General features: G+C 42.7%; 1 protein-coding gene across 4 annotated transcripts in view; it reads right to left on the reverse strand.

The window, feature by feature from the left end:
* LOC129183375 (protein phosphatase 1 regulatory subunit 29-like) overlaps window positions 1–25,437 on the reverse strand; it is a 182,184-nt gene that overhangs the window by 137,862 nt on the left and 18,885 nt on the right. The gene's annotated exons all lie outside the window — the stretch shown is intronic.

A 25,437-nucleotide genomic window follows, 5' to 3' on the forward strand; every position in this document is an offset into this window, starting at 1 on the left:
AGACAGGAGAAGAATCAGTAATTTGCCGGGATAACATTTGACCTTTTTTCTCTTTTTTCCATGACTGGAAGATTTGTCAAGGATTTTTCAGGTTTTCCAGGAGGTAATCTTTTGCCTTTTCCTGACATTGTCCTTGTTTTCCCTATCAATCCTGCATATCTTCATGACAAAACTCCTGCATGCAGGCATGCCATTTGGTGCAGCTCCAAATCAGGGTTGTTTGGCCTTGGCAGAGGTCCGTAGTCCACTGAGTGCCATTCTACAGTAGTTGCTTTCCAGTTTTGGTCAGTTCCATCTACTTCAGTATGTGTCCTGAGTTCCACAGGCCAGAATGGACTTCTCCTGCTCCTTTTCTTGAAATTTTTGGTCATTACAGCACCTCTCAGAAAGTAACAGAGACACTTTTCTCGCCAAAGGGGGGGGAAAAAAAGTGTTACGTTGGAAACTCTTGAGTGCTGAACACATTTAGAAACCACTTCGTGCTCTGGCCTCAATCCAGACGAGGTCCGTCTGGGCCGTGACTCAGCACAGCTTGTCACATTTAAGCTCTTAATGGGGACCCGAAGCACAGCAGCAAGGCCCCACTCCAGACGTATTTTTGCACCTTCAGGACGACGCACTCCACGATATCGCAACAGATATGAGAACATGAGGACCTTGTGGGGGAAAAGGTGCGAAACTCTCTCAATCTTAACTTAAAAAAGCCATGTAGGGCAGTACAGTGGATGAGTGCTTTCAATCTCCAATAGAGCTTCCCCTGTAACCCTTTAACATGGCAAAAAGCATACGAGTAGATGGTTTTAAAGAAGCCGGCTTGCAGTCATTTACACCTGTGACGCTCTGCAGCAGCTATTTGTGTTTGAGAGCTTAACAGGCAAATGGAAAAAAGGCCACTGCGGCGATGCCTTGCAGACAAACATTTAAAAGACAAAAAGGCGTTTGAAGTGCTTCTAACGAGAGGAGGAAGTGACACACACACATACACACTCACGCGCCTGCTGTGCGAGGTAACACACATGCGCAGGTGAGAAAAGGAGGACAGCAATGACAGATGACAAATTGAGGCTTTAAAGGTGAATGAGGATGAAGCACAGATCAACAAGGTGTGCTTGTGTGTGTGTGTGTGTGTGTGTGTGCGTGTGTGTGTGTGTGTGTGTGTGTGTGTGTGTGTGCGTGCACCACTCTCCACCCCTCTGTCATCTACTTCTACGCGTTCGACTTCATTTGCCGGCGTTTCTCTCACCTCTGTGCGATGTCGACTTCACTTCCACCTAATGACCATTTGTCTTTCCCCTCCCGCCTCCACGCTGCCTGTCACAGCTTTGCATGAAAACATCCCCACTGCTGGCCTCCTTCTTCCTTTCTTGATGCTTCCACTCTCCCGCTGTCCTTGTCAGCCTTCCGGGCATGTGGACGGGGCCACACACACATCCATCATACCCAAAGACTGGAGCTGATACAACGATACCGTCTGTGGGTCTTTCACAGTTGGCGCAATGCAAACATGGTCACATGGCACCGTCTGGCCTCTCTTAATTGGACCTGACAGTGCACTGTGGCTGGGATCAATGTGACGGTGATAAATGTGCAAGAGTGTCTTTCAGCATTGCACACTATAATTAGCATACAGGCTAATACTCTATTAGACACAGTGAACCACTACACCAGAGAACAATGGTGTGTAATACCAGTTCTCCATCAACAACACATTCTTGAGTATTGAGTGTATGCTGACTTTGTGTTCCATTACTTTTTATCAAGTTTAGCCTAGTTTGCAAGACACTCCATTAATCAATGCAGAGGCATTCTACCATGGGGGTCCCTGAACCCCCAAAACAATTGATTGATTGATGACATAGATACAGTACAACTTGGGTCCTGTCTTGAAGTGACTTCTGATCGTCACAATGCACGCTGGTAAGAAGAGCGTGTGTTGCTGCAATAGCGTGTATATGAGCAGAAGGGCATCCACATGTACAGTATGTTAGCGCCTAGCTTCCCAAAGAGGGGTACGCGTACCCCCAGGGGTTTACCAAGTGTCATTGGGGGTAAGTGGATAAAAATGAAAAACAATCAGAGCCTAACACTCACAATGACGAGTGCACCGGAACGCCTCGATGTGCAAAGAGAGCAGAGCAGAAAGTAGAACGGTGACAGAGCATGAAGGTGTTCATCGCTCTGTGTGCTTCATATGAGCAAATAAGCAAGTTTGATGATGATTTTGTCCATTAAAGAGTGTTTAATTTAAAAGATTTCATTTATTTTTGTGTTCCAATCTCCGCACAGTGTAGCGGTGAAAATAACGTATTACAGATTAATCGATATCGGTGAATATGTAACCAATATATTAACTTTTTTGCTGCGTGGGGATTCTGCCGCTCTGTTCCTGTGTGTCTCTCCGGGCCACTCCCTGGCCCCTCCCCCTCACACACAAACACAGCGAATTGCAGCTACGCCTGTCTCACTCACCCGGCTGCAGCACAATACGACAAGGGAAACGGCAAAACAAAGTGCATTTTTTTACACCACGGTAAGCTGTGACTTTGTAAAACAATATAACACTACACTTTAGTGCCGCATTGTCAGGGGCCGTCAAGGAAAACATTTTACTTTTTTTAGAGAGCGTATTATAGCATTTTAATGTCGTGTAAAGATAGATGCAACTGTTAATCCACTGGTGCACCATTATCTAAGACCATTACAGCGTTTTAAAGTGAAACTAAGATGTATGGAAGCGTTAACTCCCGTGTCCATCACAATCATAATATAAGACTACACAGAGTGCCGCTTCACTTCATACTTCCATGCAGGATTTCCAGGGGCTCGTACATTCACAAGTTAACGTCTTCATTCAAATCATTTTGAAAATATTCCAAGTAATGTATTTAGCTGTAATTGGATATATTGCATGTATTGAAAGCAGCTACAATGTTCCATAAAATGTACTTTAGTCCCTTGTATGAAGTCTAATCAGATGCATGTTTTGATTATTTCTTATTTTGTTTGTAGTCAACTTTTTTTTCAGACTTTTTAATGTTGGCTTCAGCATTTGTTTTTGAGCTGTTTGCAAATACTCAGTGGCTGCAGATGGAACTCTACCATACCATACCATACCAACTGATATTGGTAAGATGTTTTTGTGAATAAGCCTTTTATAAACACATCATGCACTAGTTGAAAAACACCTGACATTAGCCTATCTAGTATCACTTTCAGTCCAATGCAGCCACTTGTTCTTATTTTGAAATGATCAACTATAGTACACGTTTCTATGCGAACGACCAAACTGCACTAAATGTATATATTTTCATTAGACAGGCAGAGGGGAAGAGTAAGGTGTGGAGGCGTTACGTTAGATGCAACATGTCAGTGTGCAAGTTAGCCAGGGCTCCAGCACCAGCAAAGCAAAGAACACTACAAGTTTGTGGCAACAGCTAAAAGGAAATCACAAAGAGGCACGTCCTTATGTTGACAGTCTTACTAATTAAACGTCCTTATTTTACTTTAGTCGTCTTCTGCTTCTTTATGCTGAATGGTATTGTAAGAATCTATGTTCATGTGCAGTATATATCCTGTGTATATCAATGCTCTTATTTCATATATATATATATATATTGGATATCGGCTTTTTCAGACCCCAATACAGGTCATCGGCCAATATATTGGATATATCGGCTTTTTCAGCCCCCAATATCGGTATCGGCCCTAAAAATCCCAAATCGGTCTGGCTGTAACAAGCAATATTAATAAATCAAATGGAGAAAAATCCAATTGCCACTACATAGGTTATATGAAGAAACAAAACATATTAGCAAACATTCGTTATTATTAGAGTTATTGTCATTGTAGTGAAGACGTACAACAAAATTAGCGCAGCATCTGTATTAGGTAAAAGTTAGGGATGCTCCGATCAATCGCCCACCGATCAGTATCAGCCGATTTCCGTGAAAAATCACATGATCGGCATACGCCTTTCAACGGCGATCACCAAATCCGATCACCTGTGGCTTGTACTATTGCAGCAGTGATCCATATGTGTAGTGTAGTGTCTTGCCCTAACTAACATCTTGGGCAGTGTCGTCCTCCCACTTCCCTTCACAGTGTGGCCAAAATAAAATCAATCATGTCTGCCGTGTGGAACTGAACTGCTAATACATGCCACAAAACCTCGCGGGGCTAGCACGTTAAAAAGCTTTCATTTAATACGGCATTTGCAGAACAAACACTTGACGGAGTGTGGTGAGTTTTCTCGGCTCACGGTGTGATCATCAGTCAAACGGCAGCTAACGCAGCCAAAACGGTGGCCAACACTTGCTCGTATTTGCGTGACAGTCAAAGCGAAGCAAATAATGCGGAAAATAATTGAATTTTTTATTGAATAATTGAATAATTTTACACATCGAAGGTGCCCACGAATAATCTATATTTCCTTGTTTTGCAGCTTTTGCAAAAATAAATATGTTGCACGGGAGATGAGTTGGCCCATCGTTTTCTGCAGTGTTCCAAATTCATCTGACGAAATGACCAGACTTTCTCAGCGGTGGAAGACACCAGGTTCGCCGAGTGCTCTCTCACTTATCTGGAAGTCCTCCTAGAGCTCCACCAATGTGGCATCTCATCCTGTACGTTTCACGAGTGATATACTGTATGTTCTATTGAAAATGTAAGTCAAATATGTTTGTGTCAAAATGAAGGTGATTTTATGGTTCCTTTTTTCAGACCATAAAGCCAATAGCAGGGGTGCAGCCAGGAATTCTGGGTCCCATGAAAATAAATTAATCAATTACTAGTTTTGTTATATTTTTGGGCCCGCTGGCAGTCAAGGGACCTTGGTATTTTCCTGACTTTTCCCCTTTATACAACACACCTGGCCAATAACACTCATTATAAATACATTGAAAAACGTCTAATTAATCCATGTGATCGGATATCAGTATCAATATCAGCCAATGTCAGTCCTGGATGATCGGTATCAGGATCGACCTCGGTCGGAGCATCCCTAGTAAAAGTGTGACATTATCATATGAAAATCTAAATAAAAAATGCTCAAATGACTCATCCTCCTTAGTGCATGTCTGTGGATAATGTAATGTGCAAGCAATGGGTAGTGTTGGGTTGTTGATGTTGACACGCAACTTCCTATACATGACATTGTAAATGCAAATTTAGCGGCTGTTGTGAGAGAGATCAAATAAAAAGCCTAATTTTTCGCGTTTTTCCTGATTTAGCTTGATGAAAGGGTCATTTTATGAAAAACAACACAAAAAAGTTAATCCTGGAAAGTGTCAACAAAGTGTTTTTCACTATTGACTAACATTATCACCTTAGCCCCTGTTGTTATTGTTGTTGATATTCCATCTCGTCTTCCTGTTTATCCACAACATAGTCACTGGCCAAGTATGTTGGCACACTAGCCCCGTGCCACAAGCCAAAAGGCCAACGGGGGCCAGGGGGTTCGGTGGCGGATGCGGTGGGCGTTTGGATCACAAACACTGCGGTGTACAAAAAATAACATAAACATCGACGGGGTCAAAAAGCATAACATACGGCAGCCCCGGCGGTGGCGAGTAGGCGGAACGCTCTGAAACACACTTTGGTCAACTTTGAGCGTGAGCTCACCCTGGCCCAAACCTAGAGAGCCGGGCCACGATACGTGATATTTTTCAAGGTCACCGAATGATTTTGTCATATTGCCTTTAATTTGTTGACCATGATTCTAATCGCAAATATTGTAAGCAAACAATAAACTTGTTTGTGAATAATTAAACAATATATAAATACAACAATAAAAGATATCTATCCATCCATTTTCTATGCCGCTTGTCCTCATTAGGGTGTTTCAAATCAGCAAACAAATTTAAATATTAGTCAACGACAACTGAACACAAATACAGTTTTTAAATGAAAGTTTTTATTATTAAGGGAGAAAACAATGCAAAGCTACATGGCCGTGTGTGAAAAAGTGATTGCCCCCTAAACCTAATAAGTGGTTGGGCCCCCCTTAGCAGCAACAACTGCAATCAAGCGTTTGTGATAACTTGCAATGAGTCTCTTACAGCGCTGTGGAGGAATTTTGGCCCACTCATCTTTGCAGAATTGTTGTCATTCAGCCACATTGGAGGGTTTTCCAGCATGAAGCGCCTTTTTAAGGTCATGCCACAGCATCTCAATAGGATTCAGGTCAGGACTTTGACTAGGCCACTCCAAAGTCTTCATTTTGTTTTTCTTCAGCCATTCAGAGGTGGACTTGCTGGTGTGTTTTGGATCATTGTCCTGCTGCAGAACCCAAGTTGCTTTCAGCTTGAGGTCACCAACAGATGGTTGGACATTCTCCTTCAGGATTTTTTGGTAGACAGCAGAATTCATGGTTCCATTTATCACAGCAAGTCTTCCAGGTCTTGAAGTAGCAAAACAGCCCCAGATCATCACACTACCACCACCATATTTTACTGTTGGTATGATGTTCTTTTTCTGAAATACGACATTACTTTTATGCCAGATGTAATGGGACACACACCTTCCAAAAAGTTCAACTTTTGTCTCGTCAGACCACAGAGTATTTTCCCAAAGGTCTTGAGGATCATCAAGATGTTTTCTGGCAAAATTGAGACAAGCTTTAACGTTCTTTTTGTTCAGCAGTGGTTTTGGTCTTGAAACTCTCACTGTGGTTCGCTGGAGTCCCAAAGCTTTAGAAATGGTATATAACATTTTCCAGACTGATTGATCTCAATTAATCTCAATTAAATTATGTTTTAACAGGGGGGCGATCACTTTCACACAGCGTCATGCAGGTTTGGATTTTTTTTCTCTCTTAATAATAAAAAGTTTCATTAAAAAACTGCATTTTGTGTTCAGTTGTGTTGTCGTTGACTAATATTTAAATTAATTTGATGATCTGAACCATTTAAGTGTGACAAACATGCAAAAAAATAAGAAATCAGGAAGGGGACAACCTTTTTTTTACACAACTGTAACTCAATTTGCTGCATTTAAATATGACATGTGCATTCAACTTAAATGATGTGGTGTCTTTGAACACAACCCTTCCTGGCTCATAATAACGCAAATGTTGTGCTGATATTAGAGACTAACATTAGGCAAATCAATTTTCAGGCATGTGTGGTATCTGTTAGCATGATTTAAATGTTCAGTTCATGTGCAGCTCTTATGTAATACATTCAAATACATACACAGTAATTGTATCCTGTGATTCATCTTTCTGTTCATAAAGTACAGCAAAAACAGGCATATTTCACACATGGTGGCAAATGGTGATTAATCACGATGAATTCATTTGAAAACTGATTCATTTGATTAAAATTTGTAATCACCTGACAGCCCTACTTATTATATACAATTGCTTGAGCAAAATAAAATCACATGTACAGTCCTCTTTTGTTTATAGCGGTCAACTGGTTCCAGGACCGACCGATAAATGAATTTATGTGATATAGCATATATTAATAAATTGAATATGTGTGTAGTTAGAGCATAGAAAACCTGTTTATGACTTTCTGGAATTTCTCGGGTCCTCGGGTTACGAACGAGTTCCGTTCCTCCAACACGTACAACAAGTCAAATTTGATTGTACCTCGGAATTCATACCTGAATGAACACATGACGGACATAAAAGACAGTATAGTAAAAACACTAAATACACTCAATAAACAAAACAGTAATTACAAGAAAAAAGGAAAAACAAACAACTGCCTAGTTCAGGGGTCGGCAACCTTTTTGGCAAAGACAGCCATGAAAGCCACATATGTACGAGAGCCTTATCATATTGTTTAACACAGAATACAACCAAATGTGTGTATTTTTAACCAAGACCGACAATTTTAGAATATAATAAGTCTCTGATGTATTATTTTTAATGCCGTTAATAATAAATCAAATACTTCTTACCATTAATGCCACTTCTGGTGCTGCCTGGTTTTGCACCATACTCCGTATCTTTCTTTTTTTTGCCATCGTCTTCGTCAAAAAGGTTTGCTCTGCAGAATTAGCTAGCTGACTCTTTCATTAAAGAATGGAAGACCCCAGTAGGCTACTGCATTATCCAATAACAATCACATTTGCTGTCTGACCCAGACAATATGGGACAGCTGGCATTGGCTGGCCACCCGCATAGAAAATGGATGGATGGATTCAAATGCACAATGTTATTTTTAACACTGTGATTTCTGCAATGTTTTACTTTAAAATGTCAGCAAAAATAATTGAAATAAATAAATGTTATGGTGTTAAGAAATGTCTGACAGCCAGATGCAGTCACCAAAAGACCAACATCTGGCTCCCGAGCCACAGGTTTGCCACCCCTGGCTTTGTTATTACTGTCGCTTTTATAGGAGCAGATTCTTTACCACATGCTCAAGGATACTGTAGTGACCTGGCAGTTATGTGTAGTGTTAAATTACTTTTTTATTGAGGACGGGCGTCCGAAAACCAGTCAATATCGGCCACCATTTGCCTCAAATGCAGTATACGCTGATCCAGAGCATCCATGCCGAATGGGTGACATGTTCGGTGAGTATGCTGGCCATGCAAGAACTGGGATGTTTTCATGTGTTCAGCTTCCAGGAATTGTGTACAGATACTTGCACATTTTGGAGTGGCCTTTTATTGTGGCCAATAACCTAATAGTCATGCTGTCTAATCAGCATCTTGACCTGTGAGTTGGGTGAATTATGAATTATGAATGCTCACTAACACAGATTTAGACAGATTTATGAACAATTAAGAGAACGAGGCCTTTTTGTGTACAGTGTTCCCTCGGTCTATCGCGGTTCGCCTTTTGCAGATTCGCTGTTTCGTGTAATTCTTTTAGTGCTTGTTTTTTTTCTTATTACCGCTTATGAATGCTGTTACAGGCCGAGCTGGACACAAAAACGCTCCAGTACAGCGCTACGGAGCCAGGACAAAAAGGCACGGCCACGGGAGTGAAATACGCACGAGTGACGTAATAATTTGTTGTGTTGATCATTAAAATTCAAACGAAGGTTTGAACTTTTTTGAGAGTGTTTAAACAAGAGAGAAATGTCAGAAAATCTTATTGTCTGTCTGAGAAAAGTGTATAAAGTGTATGCTGAGGGGTTTTACAGCCTTAAAACATGTATAATCATTGTAAAAAAAAAAAAATGAAGTTGCTACTTTGCGGATTTCACTTATTGCGGGCTATTTTGGGAACCTATCCCCCACGATAAATGAGGGAACACTATTCTTGTTGAGTGTATGTAGCCGATCCCGCCTACACGCACCAGACCCATCAGCGTTTCCGCTTACAAACGAAAGCGCTTGGTGGAAACCGCGTGATAGCGCTACATGTCATGGAAGGAAAGGTCAGCTGGCGTCTAAACGGTGCTGCAAAGCGCCGCCTCAGAAGTGCGCTGGGCCGGCAGACTCCACATGTTTGATTTAACCTCTGCTGACACACAACACAGCCAGATCCAATTTCCCTTTTCTCTTTTTTCATAAATATATATTGCTGCATTATACGCAGACAGATATGGTCTTTAATAAGCTCTCCCATTTCATACAAAACTGGATTTTGTTTTTTCATTTTTTTCAAAGGGGCTTGACGGGGAAGTTTTGTGGGCGGTGAAATTGGAGTTAGAGTGTTATCATAAACGCCTTTAATCCGCTCATCCTCTTAGGGACACCGTAAAACGCGACAGATAAACGTTTATGGAGGATCCAGCGGCACGGAAACCCGGGGAGGAGAACCCAAACTGGAAACAGCAGCGGGGTTCTAATGTTGATTGACATGAGAACAACACAAACGCTGCATTAATCACACTCATCAACATGCAAGCTGATGAAGCGGAGCTCCTGCATTAATGGGATGTCTCGCTCGCATCGAAGCAAACACGCAGCACTCTGCAAATTCACTTTCTCCACAGGTCTTCCCACACTGCTGAAGGTTCCTCGAGGTTATTGGTTTGCAATATGTTCCACACCAACTGATGCTAACGGCGGCGAGAGCCTGAATTTATTTTTATGTGACTAGTAAAAGAAATTTAGCAGAATGGACTGGGCTCTTATCGGAACATGGTGGGTGGACACGAGCTCCGAGGGCAGATTTTATTACCGCGCTGCTGCCTGGTAGCTCAGCACAAAGTGTGGCTCAAATAAATGGAGGTGATAAATCCCAAGCAGAAATGTCAACTTGTTCGCAAATTGCGTGTGAATGCTGAGAAATGATGTGGGCAAGCCGGGATAATGAGGAATTTAGGACCGCGAGGCCAGTCACCGCAATCCCCAACTACCTGGCATATATGGCCACGATTGGCCGTGAGCAGTATCGGGATCAGAGACAATGATTACGAATTACTTAATTGGTCATTCAATACAATGACAGCGCACAACACCACCCAAAATAACAAGTGTGTGGGAGCATGGCGCTTTATTCCGGTGTGCAACTTCCTGACATACATCTCCTACTTTGCATCCTTGTTGTGTCTCCATAAATCACACAAGGACACACACCCACACGCACACACACACACACCAGACAGAGGAGCACGACGAGGGAAAGGAAGGCCCACCCTCAGGTGTGTGTGTGTGTGTGTGTGTGTTAAAGTGTATCTACTTCTGAAAGTCACTGTGGATGCAAGAATCAGCAGAATGCAAATGTGATGTGTGTACTTGTGTGTAGTTCTGGCGAAGCGGTGAGAAAGGTGTCAGCACATCCTGTGTACGCGACTAGGTACTGTATTTGTGTGTGTTGGGGGGGTGTAATAAAAGTGAACATTTTCTATATGCATGAGTGTGTGACTGGTGAACTAAACACTATTGTTGATCTTAGTGGACACCACACACACACACACACACACACATACGTGCACACACCAATGATTGTCGCACTGCCAGTTCTTCTTTTTGCATTTTGAAGCTCTACTTAGAACCTCCCTAACAGTACAAAATGTGAATTCTTGCACTTTTTCAACTGGTCTTAAAATTGTGATCAGGAGTGTATGTGTATTACTGTGCATATAATATTTGCATGCAGCTAAGCGGACCGAAATACTAGAAACAGCACTCAATATGTTCCAAACTACAAGCACAATAATAAATATGTTAAAAAAACATGAGCACTAGTATCTTTGTAAGGGCAAAATGTTGTCATACAGCTCTTGTAGTGGGAGTGGTGCAGGCGTACCTAATGTAATGGCCCCTGTGTTTCGTTCAACACCAAGCATGAGTCACTTTTAATAACACGTCAAAGTGACGGGACCACGATGGATTTGGCCTCGACTCAAATCGTGCCACGTTTCTCTTCGGCGGCTTAATTAAATAATTTTTTTAAATGTACAAAGAATTAAATATTTTTAAAAAGAGCAAAATGCGTAATGTAACAACAGAAAGTTCCAGATCCAACCGTGATACGCAAAGTAGGATTCCTTATTTATGAATGGAATATTTTCATAGTTAATGCAAAGAAAACCTCTTTGGCCTTTTAACTACGGTTTTTAGCAATATTAGAGCCTTTTAGACATGAAATAACACCCCTGCAGTCACCCTTACATGTGTTGCTGCTAATGTGCTCCGGTGCTAGGGAAGTTGAGTGGGGGAGGACAGGAAATGACATCAGGGATTCACCATTGGGTTTAACTTGGCGTGGGTTATGGCCACAACAGTAGCCCTTGTTAGGGATTGTGAGATCATCCAAACCGCTGTAGCTACGGAGCCGAATATCCGAAATCCAATGTGAAACTAACTTCACCACGGTACACCGCGGACATGCCTGCATGGTGGTGTTGCGTTTTCTTCTTCTTGCGGGTGGCAAGAAGATGCTGTAGATGTTTTCCTAAGTGTCATGCATGTTGCTAGTGTGTGTGCATCCTCTAAGAAACAAGCACATTGCTGCACATTGCTTGTGTGAGCGTGTGTGTGTGTGTGTCATCACATGCCGGCGATGGAACTGCGAGAAGAGGAAGTTGCACTCCACCCACTCGCACCCCAACTGTGCCAGGACACAACACAATAGAGAAAGACAAAAACATATTTCATCACAACATCTCATCTCTCTACAGTTGTCCCTCGTTACCTTGCAGTTCGAACATTACTCCCTCGCCTATCGCGGTTTTTCAAAAATGCGGTTGATTATGGCCTATTATTAGTCCAAACATATTGAAAGACAAGTGGTATGTAGTACTCTGGTCACTAGTCCTTGCAGTTTGACATGACCGAGTGAAAAAAAAATCTCCGCCCATTCCACGTGAAAGTGTTACGTTTTTTGGCTTCTTACTTTGTCCTTCTTCCCCACTCAGTTCCAAACCTGTTCTTAAGTTTAGAATAAATCAATTGGAGGTTAACTATTTGTGGAGCTGACAAATGAGAACTTCACTTCATTCAAACTTTTTCACCAAAAATGAAACTCTTCTGCAATTTAGCTTGGCTAGTCTGTTTAGTATACATGGTTCAAATTCGGTGCCAATCGGACAAGCCGCCTAGGGCAAGTTTGTTATTTTACAAGGTCTGAAAATGACCATCATCCACAATCCTTACGTGAAACATGACCACGCATGTCTTTCTCTTTTCTGCGTGCTCTAAAGAGAGAAAAACGGTGCACGTAACGGGACACACCTACTTTGACTATAAAACCGTAAAAAAAAACAGCAAAAATGTTCTATTTACAAAACTGACCTGAACATAAACCAAGCTAGAGCGACACTGTTATTGTAGCAGCTAACACGAAGAACTTTTTTTCTGGCATAGTGACGCAGCGCCTCACACCACTACCAAGACGTAACGGGCCCACTCCAAAACAAAGCGATAGGACACCAATCTGTACTGACTAGGAAACAAGAACAAGCATATGAGCAACTATGAATAGACAACCAAAATATGATCTGTAAAGTATTAGCCCAGTGCTATGCGCTCCATGTATCACAATCAATACGATGGGACTTACTCAATGGATAGTTGTCTGTCTTGTCCAGCTGGTCTGGGGGGTGGAAAAAGTTTCTATCACTACAGGGTTTGTTAGCACTAAAAATTCTTTGTTCGTTGGGATGCGATCTCTTGGGGTAATGTCCCCTTCACCATACGCACGAAGCCTTTCCATCAATGGTAACACTGTATGCCACCCAGTGCATGTCGACATTTACACCACCAAGTCATGCCAGTGTAATGACTTGCCCCCCATCTGCTATAAAGTTTCACTCTCTCTTTTTGCGGGCTCAGCTTCTAAAACCTGTAGCACATACTCAGGCTCAAAAAGATAGGGTTGTGGATCCTCATTTGCCCAAAAGTAGTCGTTGGCGGCGTCTCTCACAAAGTCTGCCATGAAGTCTGCCACTCTTAGTAGTAACAAACAGACACATGCGTTCTGTGCCGCTATTGTTGACGGAAGAGCCGTTAGTTCCCATCAATGGTTTCTGTGAAATCAATGCGCCCAGGAAAAAAATTCCAGTAGTGTTTAAAATGATCAAAATACAGCAACATGCTGTAAGTATGATATATTATCATGAATGTCCCTGTTACTGCACGGTCACTGCATGTACATAAAACCAGAAAACGTTGTTGGAGGTTTTTTTAGAGGGCTTTATAGTCAAATATCGTTATCTAGCCCATGCAAACTGTTTTTCTCTCTTTAGAACGCACAGAAAGGGAAAGATGTGTGCTCATGATTCACATAAGGATTGTAGATGATGGGGAAAATTCTAAAAAAGAGCGCAGTTTTTAACGTTAATTTCATTCATTTTCTATGCCGCTGGTCCTCATTAGGTTTGCGGGGGTATGCTGGAGCCCATCCCAGCTCACTTTGGGCGAGAGGCTGGGTACACCATGGACTGGTCGCCAACAAGCATTCACACTCACATTCATACCTATGGACAATTTAGAGTCTCCAATGAACCTAACATGCATGTTTTGCATGGGGAGAACATGCAAACGCCACACAGAGATGTCCAACAAGATGTCCTGACTGTGTGGTCAGTGTGCTAACCTAGGGGACGCTACTGAGTGTTTAATTTTAGCAGAATTTGCAAGATAACCGTAGTGGCTTCTCCAGGACAACATGACTGGAAAAGTGCAACAAGCAGCAGGACGTCGCCGCCTAGCAACAAGCTTTGTCCACACAAGATCTTTTTCCGGCGTCGTGTCGTGGCTTTGGTGGACACTGTGGCGACTTGTTGCATGAAGAAAATGTGAAGTTTTCACATAAAGAAATAAGACAAGGAGCCCTCACAGCTGAGCGCATGAGTGGACCGACCGACACCGGTGGCCAAACATGATTAAATATTGATGGAGGCGGCCAGAAAGAGAATGTGTGAGTGCAGGCTGCTGGAAATCAAAGCAATAAGAGACGAGGCACAATGCGCAGGGAAAGATGAAAAGCTGAGGGGATAAACAAAGGTGTGAAAGAGAAGAGGAGGACTGAGGAAGGCACGAACCACTTCCACATGACCCGGAGGTCCAAATAGGAAATGTAGATGTGTGCATGAGTGATGCTTCGTCATTGTGTGTCATTAGCGGCAAGCATCCAGCTGGCCAAGGACGGGTTAAGTGTGCCAGGTGAGCGCTAACGAGCAATTTACATGTGAGCCAGCCGACGGAACAACGGAGGCGTTGCGAGCGTCTGCATGTTCCATACATGTCGAGAGCGGAACATGAAACGACGGGGTTGATTCCAGGGGACCCGAGAACCTCGTGTAAAGCACGAGGCGCTAGCATCCTTGCTCCTGTGTTAGCAATCTCACGTCGCCATGACAACAGACGAGGAAGGCACTTGTGAGCAGCAAAATGTTGTGAGCAGTAAATGTGTTGTCCAATCAGTGAACATCTGCCCTCATTCTGACTCTGCCTCCTCACGGCCTTCCATTGTGGCCATTATTGTTTTTGTGTGCTTATCTGGCATCTCATCTTTGGAATTGAGAGTGATTGTATAATTATGTTGTAATTGTCAGATTAAGAAGGATGGAGAGAGCTCGTTAAGGATGCTGGCGGGGTGAGGGTACACTTAATTAGATCATTGAAGCGGTGCGGTCTCAACTAAAGCATTAATATTGCACTTAATGGTGTTTTATGTCATCTGTACTGTACCGGAAGGTTAGTGAACATCAGAGGATTAACTCTGCCTGTATTTTCAATTTATGGACATAAATGGTAGATATGTAAATAAATATATATATATATATATATATATATAAACAATAAATACCACAAACAGAGGAAAAAAACAGAAGGGCAACGCACAACCGACTTACTAATTATGTATGGGGGGTCCACATGTGGCGCACAACACACATCCGTAGTCCACAAGTGCGATGTACGAAAGAATTTACATTTTGCCCAAACCTGACACCAGCAAAACATACGAAAGACACACGTGTGTCTGCGTTTTTTGTTTTTTATGACCACATTCTTTTGTTGACACAATTAGACAAGATGTTGTGTGTGTGTTGAGAACGTCTGTTGACTGTTAAGAACAATCTGGGTGCAAGAATGAACGAGCCTCTCGTCTTTTTTTCACTCAGAACCTGCACGTCGTCAGCGGGCGTTGTAAAACGCTGGCTTTCATTAAAGCGGTAAAACACAACACAGTGTCAACGCTCATCCAGCCTGAGTCGCACACACACAGCCGCACTAGCATGCTTTCCTAAACTAAGCTAACCCCGCTAGCTTCTATCATCGCTCCGCAAGAGAGGAGTTTGCAAGGTTTTCTGCCAACTTTCGCCGGTGTTGTAGGCCATCGTTTCGACATGTTTAGATGGGAGCGGGTTAGTATTTGGGATAAGATTCTGCAGAAGAAATACTTCCCCGCACAAATACTCCTTCTCCACACGATGACATCACTTCACATTATGTCACATTATGTTATTGTGTGTGTATAACAGTTAATTCCATTTTTATTGGCCAATTCGAACATAGCCTTTGTTCAAAGCGTTAGCTTGGCTAATTAGCTCCAAGCCACGCCCCTCTGTTCAGGCTAACGATGCTGCGATACCTACCAGCCCGCATCTGGACTCAGCACACCTTCCCCCGGCTTGAGCCATCGCCTGGTGGAAGGGGAGTAATGTCGTCCACTGCTTCAGCCTCAAGGAAGAATATCCACGCATAGCTCTCATTTGCAGTCCTGCGTCTTTTTGGTTCTGCCATTTATGGTTAACCTCAACAGTTCCATTCCGATTGCTTTCCTTGTACAGACTGTGCCTTGTTAAAGACAGTAGCTCCACCGAGGCTCAGTCACCCATCAGAGCAGCGGAGCCAACTCACCCTGGCCGCGAGGCTCCCAATTAGATGGTGAGAGCGAGGAGGAAGTATCAGGCATCCCGTACTGAAACTCGGTATCATAACCGCACAGATGCCGATGTAATTGGTAGTAACCAGACCAAAACGCTAAGTAGCTATCGGTGCCTCATTTGAGTGCTAAATGAATGTACTCAGCCATCTGCAAAAGTGCTTGAAGATGATATCGTGCAAGAGATGTCTTGCAAGTAATGCGGCACACAGAGGCAGGCACACTCTTTTTAAGTTTACGCCAACAGCAGCACACACGTTTGTCCGTGGCTCTCTACACCAGCAAATCAACAACAATCAACATTCCTCAATATCCACTAATCACCGAGGTGCAGCCACGAACATCCACGAACACCAACGTTACGACACAAGCAGGTCGCCAGTGTATTCATTATCAATTCCTGCTCGAATGGCCCGAAATGTATGCACTGAAATCCTAATTGTTTAGAAATGAGATGCATGTTAGTGTGATTTTTTTTCCTTTTTTATGCAGCCCTCGTTAGGAATGCAAACTTTGAGGTTCAGCGTGTGCCGATTGGCAATGAATTGTACCTTTTTAATAATTTACAACCCGGCGGTCCGCGGCATAGTTAGAAAAGCGAGTAATTCTGTTTTTGGAAGGTTTTTTTACAGCAAGGCAAATGAAAGAAAAAGTCCTTAACTTGAAATAGAAAAGGCTTGTGAAATGTCGAAACAAAAACAGTTGGGAATAAAGTCAGCACAGCCCATTAAAAAGTAAAAAAAATGTTGCTAGCAGATGCTACGGCGTGTACGACACCACCTTCAAATTTGACTTGAGGTGCCGCGTGGCGTGTGAGGAACACTGCTTTTCTTGCTTTGTGCTGCAAAATGTGAAAAAAAACAAAGCCTCGTTTGTCAGCTGACCTGTAAACGATGCATCAGCGACCAAGATGGCCGCCTGGAGGATGTTTAGACTGCTCCTGCCTCCATTTGTTCCCAGTCATTGTTTCACTTCATTGTTTCCCATGTAGTCGTCTACGTATGAATAATATCTACGTTCAGCTGTTCTTCCTCCGCTCTATTGTTTCTCTTATTTGCTGATGCAAAGTCCTCATCTCCCCGTGGAATCTTCTAGCATTCATCTTCATTTGTCAGGCCCTCACACACAAACACACACACGGATGCACACGCACGTTAGCTTGGGGATGACACACCACACTTGCAGCGTGTGGGGATTCTATGATCCCCACGAAGCTCCACGGAGCTGATAAGGAATCACTTCTGCGACATGCCGTGCTGACCTCAACAATTAGGGGAGGAATTGAAAAGACTGACCTGGGGTGGGAAGAGCATCACACCGTATTCAGTTAACAATGCAGTCCTGTGAAAACATTTTTTCCCCATCCTATGGGTTGTGTTCATGTTTGCCTACGTATAATACAGTGTTTTTTAAATGTTTGGCATACTTAATACAGATACAGATCACCAAACGCACTTAAATATGAGTCAATGACAGCACAGGTGAACATAAAAATGCAGTTTTTAACTGAAACTTTTTACTATTAAAGGAGGAAAAAAATCCAAACCTGCATGGTCCTGTGTGAAAAAATGATTGCCCCCCCCCCGTTAAAAAATAACTTAACTGAGATTAATTGAGCTCTATCAGTGTGGAAAAGGTTATACTGCCATTTCTAAAGCTTTGGGACTCCAGCAAACCACAGTGAGAGCCATTATCCACAAATGGTGAAAACATGGAACATTAGTGAACCTTCCCAGGAGTGGCCGGCCAACCAAAATGACCCCAAGAGCGCAGCGACGACTCATCCAAGAGGTCACAAAAGAGCCCACAACAACATCCAAAGAACTGCAGGCCTCACTCAGTTAAGGTCAGTGTTCATGACTCCACCATAAGAAAGACACTGGGCAAAAACAGCCTGCATGGCAGAGTTCCAAGACCAAGACCACTGTTGAACAAAAAGAACATTAAGGCTCGTCTCAATTTTGCCAGAAAACATGTTGATGATCCCCAAGACCTTTGGGAAAATACTCTGTGGTCTGACAAGACAAAAGTTGAACTTTGTGGTACGTGTGTGTCCCATTACATCTGACGTAAAAGTAATGCCACATTTCAGAAAAAGAACATCATACCAACAGTAAAATATGGTGGTGGTAGTGTGATGGTCTGGGGCTGTTTTGCTGCTTCAGGACCTGGAAGACTTGCTGTGATAAATGGAACCATGAATTCTGCTGTCTACCAAAAAATCCTGAAGGAGAATGTCCAACCATCTGTTGGTGACCTCAAGCTGAAACCAACTTGGGTTCTGCAGCAGGACAATGATCCAAAACACACCAGCAAGTCCACCTCTGAATGGCTGAAGAAAAACAAAATGAAGACTTTGACTTTTAGTCAAAGTCCTGACCTGAATCCTGGGCCAAAATTCCTCCACAGCGCTGTAAGAGACTCATTGCAAGTTATCACAAACGCTTGATTGCAGTTGTTGTTGCTAAGGGGGGCCCAACCACTTATTAGGTTTAGAGGGAAATCACTTTTTTCACACAGAGCCATGTAGCTTTGGATTTTCTTTCTCCCTTAATAATAAAAAGCTTCATTTAAAAACTGCATTTAGTGTTCAGTTGTGTTGTCATTGACTAATATTTACATTTGCTTGATGATCTGAAACATTTAAGTGTGACAAACATGCAAAAAACAAAAGAAATCAGGACGGGGGCAAACACTTTTTCAAACCAGTGTATGTGCACAGGTTGAGTAGAAGAGTGACACCGTGGTGTTGTCATTTCTTCAGGACTATGTTTATTATTAGGCTCCTAATATGGCATGGGGCACACACTGTGTGTAAGTCCCCAAGCTCCATGGGGGGTGGGCATTTTTATTGCAAGGGGCACATTATCGGCTAATGCTCAAAGAATGTGCAACAACAAAACAGTGATGTGGTAATCCCTCGCCACTTCGCGCTACGAATTTTCAAAATATAGTTTAATTGTTTTGTGGTTGAATACAGCCTATTGTTAGTAAAACATAAATGCATATTTAAGCAAATTTTACATCTTTGTTGCCTTAATTAAGCCTTTTCAAGCATAAAATGGCTACGTGAATGATATGTAGTACACTGGTCACCAGGTGTCAGTAATGTTACTGTAATGTTGGGTGAGACACAAGCACCAGATTTGGTTTGAAAACTAGGTTTGAATGATCTACTACGCCAGGGCAAAACTCAACTAGGAATCCCCGGTGTCAATTCCTGTCCCCCCACCAGCCACACCCCCACCACATATTTTTGAATTAATAACTGGCTGAGATGTGATTATTGAGTGGATATCACACACACACACACACACACACACACACACACTGGTTTATGTGTGAACAGAGAGGTGAGTCAAGCCTCCCTCAAGTGTCATTTGGACTAAAGCAGAAATTTGAATGCAACTTGAAACGTGATTGCTGCTCCTGTTGCTATGAACATCACTTCTCTGTCTCCTCTCTGCTGGCTCTGCTTCACATGTGGTAAGACAGCATGTACGCCACGCAGACAAAAATATTGGGACGAGAGTGCTTCCTTCGTCCCCGACTCCTCATTCATCTTCAAGACATTTTTGCTCAGTTGTTCGACACTTGCTTCACTTTTCACTTCCTGCAGCAGTCCCAATACTTTTGCTCAGCTGATATTTGGTTTGGAAAGTAAACAAATGTTTATCTCCAAATCACATCAAATATGCTGCAGCAGCCAAACAGAGTTAAACATTCATTTTGTGGGAGCTCTGACTGCATAAAGAGATGAGCTGCCACTGCACACGAGCACAATGCTAATGTCCACACACACGTATACACACGTACACACAAAGCTGCATCAAACCAACTGCATGTTTGCATGTCACCCCTGCAAACACTCTTTCAGTGCACATATCATAATTGGACCTCTGCCTGCTGTAATCCATAGGATAACACTTCGGCCGACGATAAGAGCGAGCCTAGTTCAGATAGCGACCCCTGGCTCTCCCTCCACCCCCTTGCACCCAGCATTTCCAAGCGTGATGAACCCACGTCCGTCTTATTCCTTTTAGCGATCCTCTCCTACGCCACCTTAACAGGATTTATTTTTGGTTTGCGTCCCCTTTTTATCCTCCTTTTGGTTTTACGCAGCTCCCATTCAATCAATCAACAATCATTTATTAATGTCATTTAGCACTGTGTGTTTAGCAATGTCATTCACTAATACCATAAAAGCAGCTTAACAACAAACAAAAATCTACTCATATATTAAGAAATAAAATAGCATTCACTAATACCATAAAAGCGGCTTAAAAATAAACAAAAATCGACTCATGTATGAAGAAATTAATCGACAATGTTAACCATTTGTTGTCATATTATCTAGCCAAAAAGACATACAGTGGAGCCTCACTTGCCATCATTCATTTGCTGAAATTGACACAAAAACACACATTTTTCCCATAGGGAATCATGTCAATCCAATTACTCAGTTTCTGACAGACAAAAATGTTACAAAATTTATTCGAGAAAAATTGTAGTTACCTGCAGAAAACAATAAAAAAAAAAAACAATTCTAAATTGCAAACTTGGTGCTGATGTGGACTTTCCGCACATCCTGAGTTCACATCTTCTTTATCAAACTGCTGGCACTCGCAGCCTTCTTTGGCCCCATGGTGGGTTATTCAAAGTCTCACACAAGAAAAAATGCAAAGACAGTGAGTCAGCAACGCTTAGGGTGCTTTGAGCAATTGATTTCGGGGAACAATACAGTTTGTTGCTTCCAAAATGTTTGACAAAAAAAACGGATCCTACAAAAACAAGGTTTGACTGTAGTCGTCAGCCATGTTTTATTTCTTTTTTACTGGGTTTGTTTGACTGGAACGTTTTTAGGTCAGCCCTTCTACGCTCCAGATGGGATGTTTCTGATTTCCCAGCAGTCTCAAAAGCAACATTGTTACTGGTTGCTGGCTCCAAACGTGGCTAGGCTAAGCTAGGCTAGGCTAAGCTAGCTAGCCTGAGTGAGAACAGCACCACGTAACAAAAATAAGCAAATAAGTATGTAAGTGAAATTTAAATGAATCAGCATAAAAAGTGCATTTTATGTTTTATCTATCTTTATCTAGATCTTAAAAGACGTAGCAAGGCAAAGCACCGGTAGTTGATTGATGAGCCCCATTTCAACAACCATGTAATCCTCACGAGGGAGTCTCGGGAGGATCCGCACGCTAGACATAAAGCGTCTTGACAAGCGCGGGGTGAACAATAACAAACCTCACGTCTGATTCTCCGCGGGAATGGAAGGGATGTTGTTTGCCGGCGACTCCTCGTAAACGGTTTGTAAAAAACACAAACGGGCGAACAGACTGGAACATCTGGTCAGCGGCGTCAATAAAACGACGCAGACGAGCTCCCCGAACGAGGCCTTCCGTGCAAATAAATCTCGGCAAACACTTCCTGTTGACCGGAGACGACACATCACGCCATCTCACCCGGCGCTAATTGCAATCCCGCTGATTAATAGGAATGTGAAGATGTCAGCGCTTACTCCAGAGAGTTATGTTAGAGTTTTCTGACGGCTATTTGCTATTGGCTGTTAATGAATGTCAGTTTGTTACAATCAGACAACAGCAGTTGTCTTATTAACGTTTGTGTATCACAGAACACCAAACCTCAGGAGTATAATAAGCAAAATCCACTAAAGGAACGCATAAAATAACACAGCCAACCTTGTCTACTGTCCATGAGCAAAAGGCACTCTGCCTTATCCACCAATCCCCACAGGCTACAATCCCGATGTACTTTTAATAAACATGGAACGACAGTACAATCACGCTCATAATAAAGACAAGTTAAAACAAATTAAATTAAATGCAAGCGCCCCTCCAGCAAGCTGGTGAATGATAGAGGCCACAGGTGACGCCTTTGCTGGTGGCGTCCGCCGTCAGCGGGTAGAACCAGGGCAGTGGAGCCAGGGAGGCGTGCTGGGGTACAGGGAGAGTGAGGAAGAAGTGTCGGCCATCATGCCACCGACAGCGCAGCGTGAGACTTTGACTAAAATGGCAGCGTTTGTTTGTGACGGCGCTTTTTAAAGTACATTTTTTCTAGTGTGAATCGAGATCCCTATTTTTGGTCCTAATTAGGGGTGCAAACTTTGAAGTGCAGCTTGTACAGGTTGGAATTAGATTTTTTTTTTCCTGCCCTACTGCAGACCCTCATAACCTCAACAGCTTGGTGGTCAAACTGCTCAAACGGTCCGCAAGTCAAACAAGAATCAAAGTGACCAAAGTGACGTAATTACTTGAATGAATTCTTTTTGAACGTTTGTGACAGTTGACAATGCAAAAATGTTTCTGAAACCATGACTTTTACAACATTCAGAACGGTCCATGATGCCAAAAGTTCAACGCCTGGAACAGATTCACTCTACTGGGGAAAATGCCTTTGAAACCCGAACAAATCTGCATTTGGTTGAGTTCAGAGGATCCACTGTATTGACAAAAGAGGTCACCCATGATGATTTGATCTATAATACGACTTTCAACCATTTGTTAACAGGGCCCTCTGAAATTTGTTTTATTTCTTTGTCGCTACATTACTGTACATCACTAAGTCGTGTTTTTTTTTTTTAAATAATGAATAAATAATTGCTCTTTTGCTGTTGACTATGGCCTATTATTAGTCAAAAATTATTGAAAGACAAGTTATATGTAGTATTGTGGTCACTAGGCATCAGTAATGTTATGAGACATGACGTTAGACTCTATTACCTTCCACACTGCGTGGAGACACAGCCGAGCCGACACGCCGACACGACTTGCCATGGCTGAGATCGAGGGGGAAAAAAATGGTTCTCCTCTCATTCCGTGTGGAAGTGGTAGGTGTTTGTCATCTTTGTCCTTCTTCCCCACTCCATTTGAAACGCTTTCTTACATTTAGAATAAGTAAATTGAAGAGGATAACTAGTTGGCTCGATAGCTTGCTATGCTAGCTATGTCCCTGCAGCTATGTCCCTGCGATGATCCCGTAGCAATGTGATGTAAACTAAGAATAATAGTGTAAAAGTGACTATAGGGGTGTTATTTCATGTCTACAGGGTCTAATAATGTAAAAACCCGTATTTAGACATTTAGACATAAACAGATTTTCTATAAATACAAAAATATTCAGTTTATTCATATTGAATCCTACTTCGCGGAAATGTATGTATCGCGGTCGGGTCTGGAACCAATTAACAGCGATAAATGAGGCACGACTGTATACGTTGCGGAACCACCAGCAAATGACAAAATAACACGAGTAACTGAGATGCTCGATGTTTCCAATCATATACAACATCTAATTCTTTATTATTTACTGATCCATTAGGACGTGAAAGATTGTCTCTATGCAGCTCTGTGTGGTGGTGGTGAGGGGCTGGAGCTGACCCTCAACCCCTGACCCATCCCAACAGAGTAGTTGTGGTCCGGGGAGGAGGTCGACAAATTTGAGCACTTCAGCCAAGAGGAGATAACAGATTTACCCTGTACACAACCTGGGAATTTTATTAAAAGAAAATGACTGTAGTGTCCCACTGGGATCCAATATCATTTTAAAAGGCCCTGAAATTAGCAGGATGACGCCCCACAAACTTTAAACCTCACTATATTGTCCCCAAACATGCGTACGAATCCGACATGAGCAGTGGTGGTGTCAACACCGCCATCCCGTTTGCGAAGGGTAGTTTATTTAATAAGTGGGTCAGACGCATCGTGTCAATTATTTCTGACCGCTGGGAAGGAATGCGCTGGGTTTGTGTGAGATCAGTGATTGCAGACGTCCTAATAGAATCCAGAGGGGGAGCGCATAACAAGCGCAGGGGAAATCAAAGTGTGGAAATTGCAGCTGCCTGTCTATCCGCGGTCCAATTACACAGCTGGAAGAACAATATTCCTTCTCGCCGTCTGTTTACTATTTAACTGCCTTGATGCATGTGGCAGCCGAGATTTTCCACGGCCCTGCAAGGAGACGGCGGCGCTTTCAGAGGGCTACGTGGAGCTTAATGTAGACCCTGCTGGCCCGGGATCAAACTTGATGCGGGATATCTTTGCTCCAGTTTGATCCCGCTCAGAACCATCGGAGAAAGACTGGTCTGTTAAGTAGTTGTTTTGGGAAAACACTCATCCCTCCACCCAAGTGTTGATCCATTATTCAACCGGAACTGCGCTGTCTTGGATAATTGAGTCTCTGGGCTGGACTTATCACTTACTGCTGATGATGTGCAAGATGGATCCCAGCCTCTCTCATGGAACAGGACCCCTTCGGGGACACTCAAGTGATCTTACAAAAAGATAAAAGACACAGTCCACGTTCGTTTAGCGACGCTGGCTCGGTGCTAACGAGCTCTGAGGCAGGAAAGTTCTGAAAGTTGGTTGGGTTTCGTTAAATTGGGAGACATTCTTCCGCCATCTGAGTGCACCGCCGGCTTCCAACTTAAACATCGGCAGCTGAACACTCGCAGCTTTTGACAATATGGAAAATGCAAATGAAGAAAAACAATTATCTTTTCTTCTTGCTGGGCCTGAAAGCACATTCAGAAACAGGACCAGTAATGCGCTGTAATGAATTAAAGCAGCATCTGGTCCAAAAAGGAGCAAAAACAAGGAAGAAATGAGCAGTTTATAACACATGGCGGACAAAATAAAAATAAAATACTGCAAGTCGTTCAAACTACGATGACTAATATCTTTACCAGCCTTCTACAAAGCAATGTTCATCTCTGCCTGTGAATATTTTCATTCATGCAGGTCATCATATTCTCAGGGAGCTAAATCGATTGCAACTTGACTGGTTGTCTTGGGCCCTGTCCACACGGGAATGATTCAGGGTTTTTTTTATTTTTGGTGGGTTGCGTCCACATTGTGTCAGATCAGTGAATAGTCGCATCCACACCGGAATGGATCATTGGGTGAAAATGATGTAATACATACGGAACTCCTGCATGTGGCGCTATAACAAGAAACACAAACAGAACGACGTGACACACCAAAACTAAAGAAGAAGAAGGAACGCATGCACATAAAGTCAGTCGTCTTCCGCTTGAAGTGGAATTACTTCTGTGAGTTACTTTGGAGTATAAGACAAAAAATATCAAGAGAATGTCCACGAGGAGTCCTGCCAGTCTAAATATTTAGATTTTATGTTGGCTTTTCGGCAGCAACACACATGCGGTCACTTCTGGCCAC

This window comes from Dunckerocampus dactyliophorus, chromosome 6, assembly GCF_027744805.1.
Source record: "Dunckerocampus dactyliophorus isolate RoL2022-P2 chromosome 6, RoL_Ddac_1.1, whole genome shotgun sequence".
NCBI lineage: Eukaryota > Metazoa > Chordata > Actinopteri > Syngnathiformes > Syngnathidae > Dunckerocampus > Dunckerocampus dactyliophorus.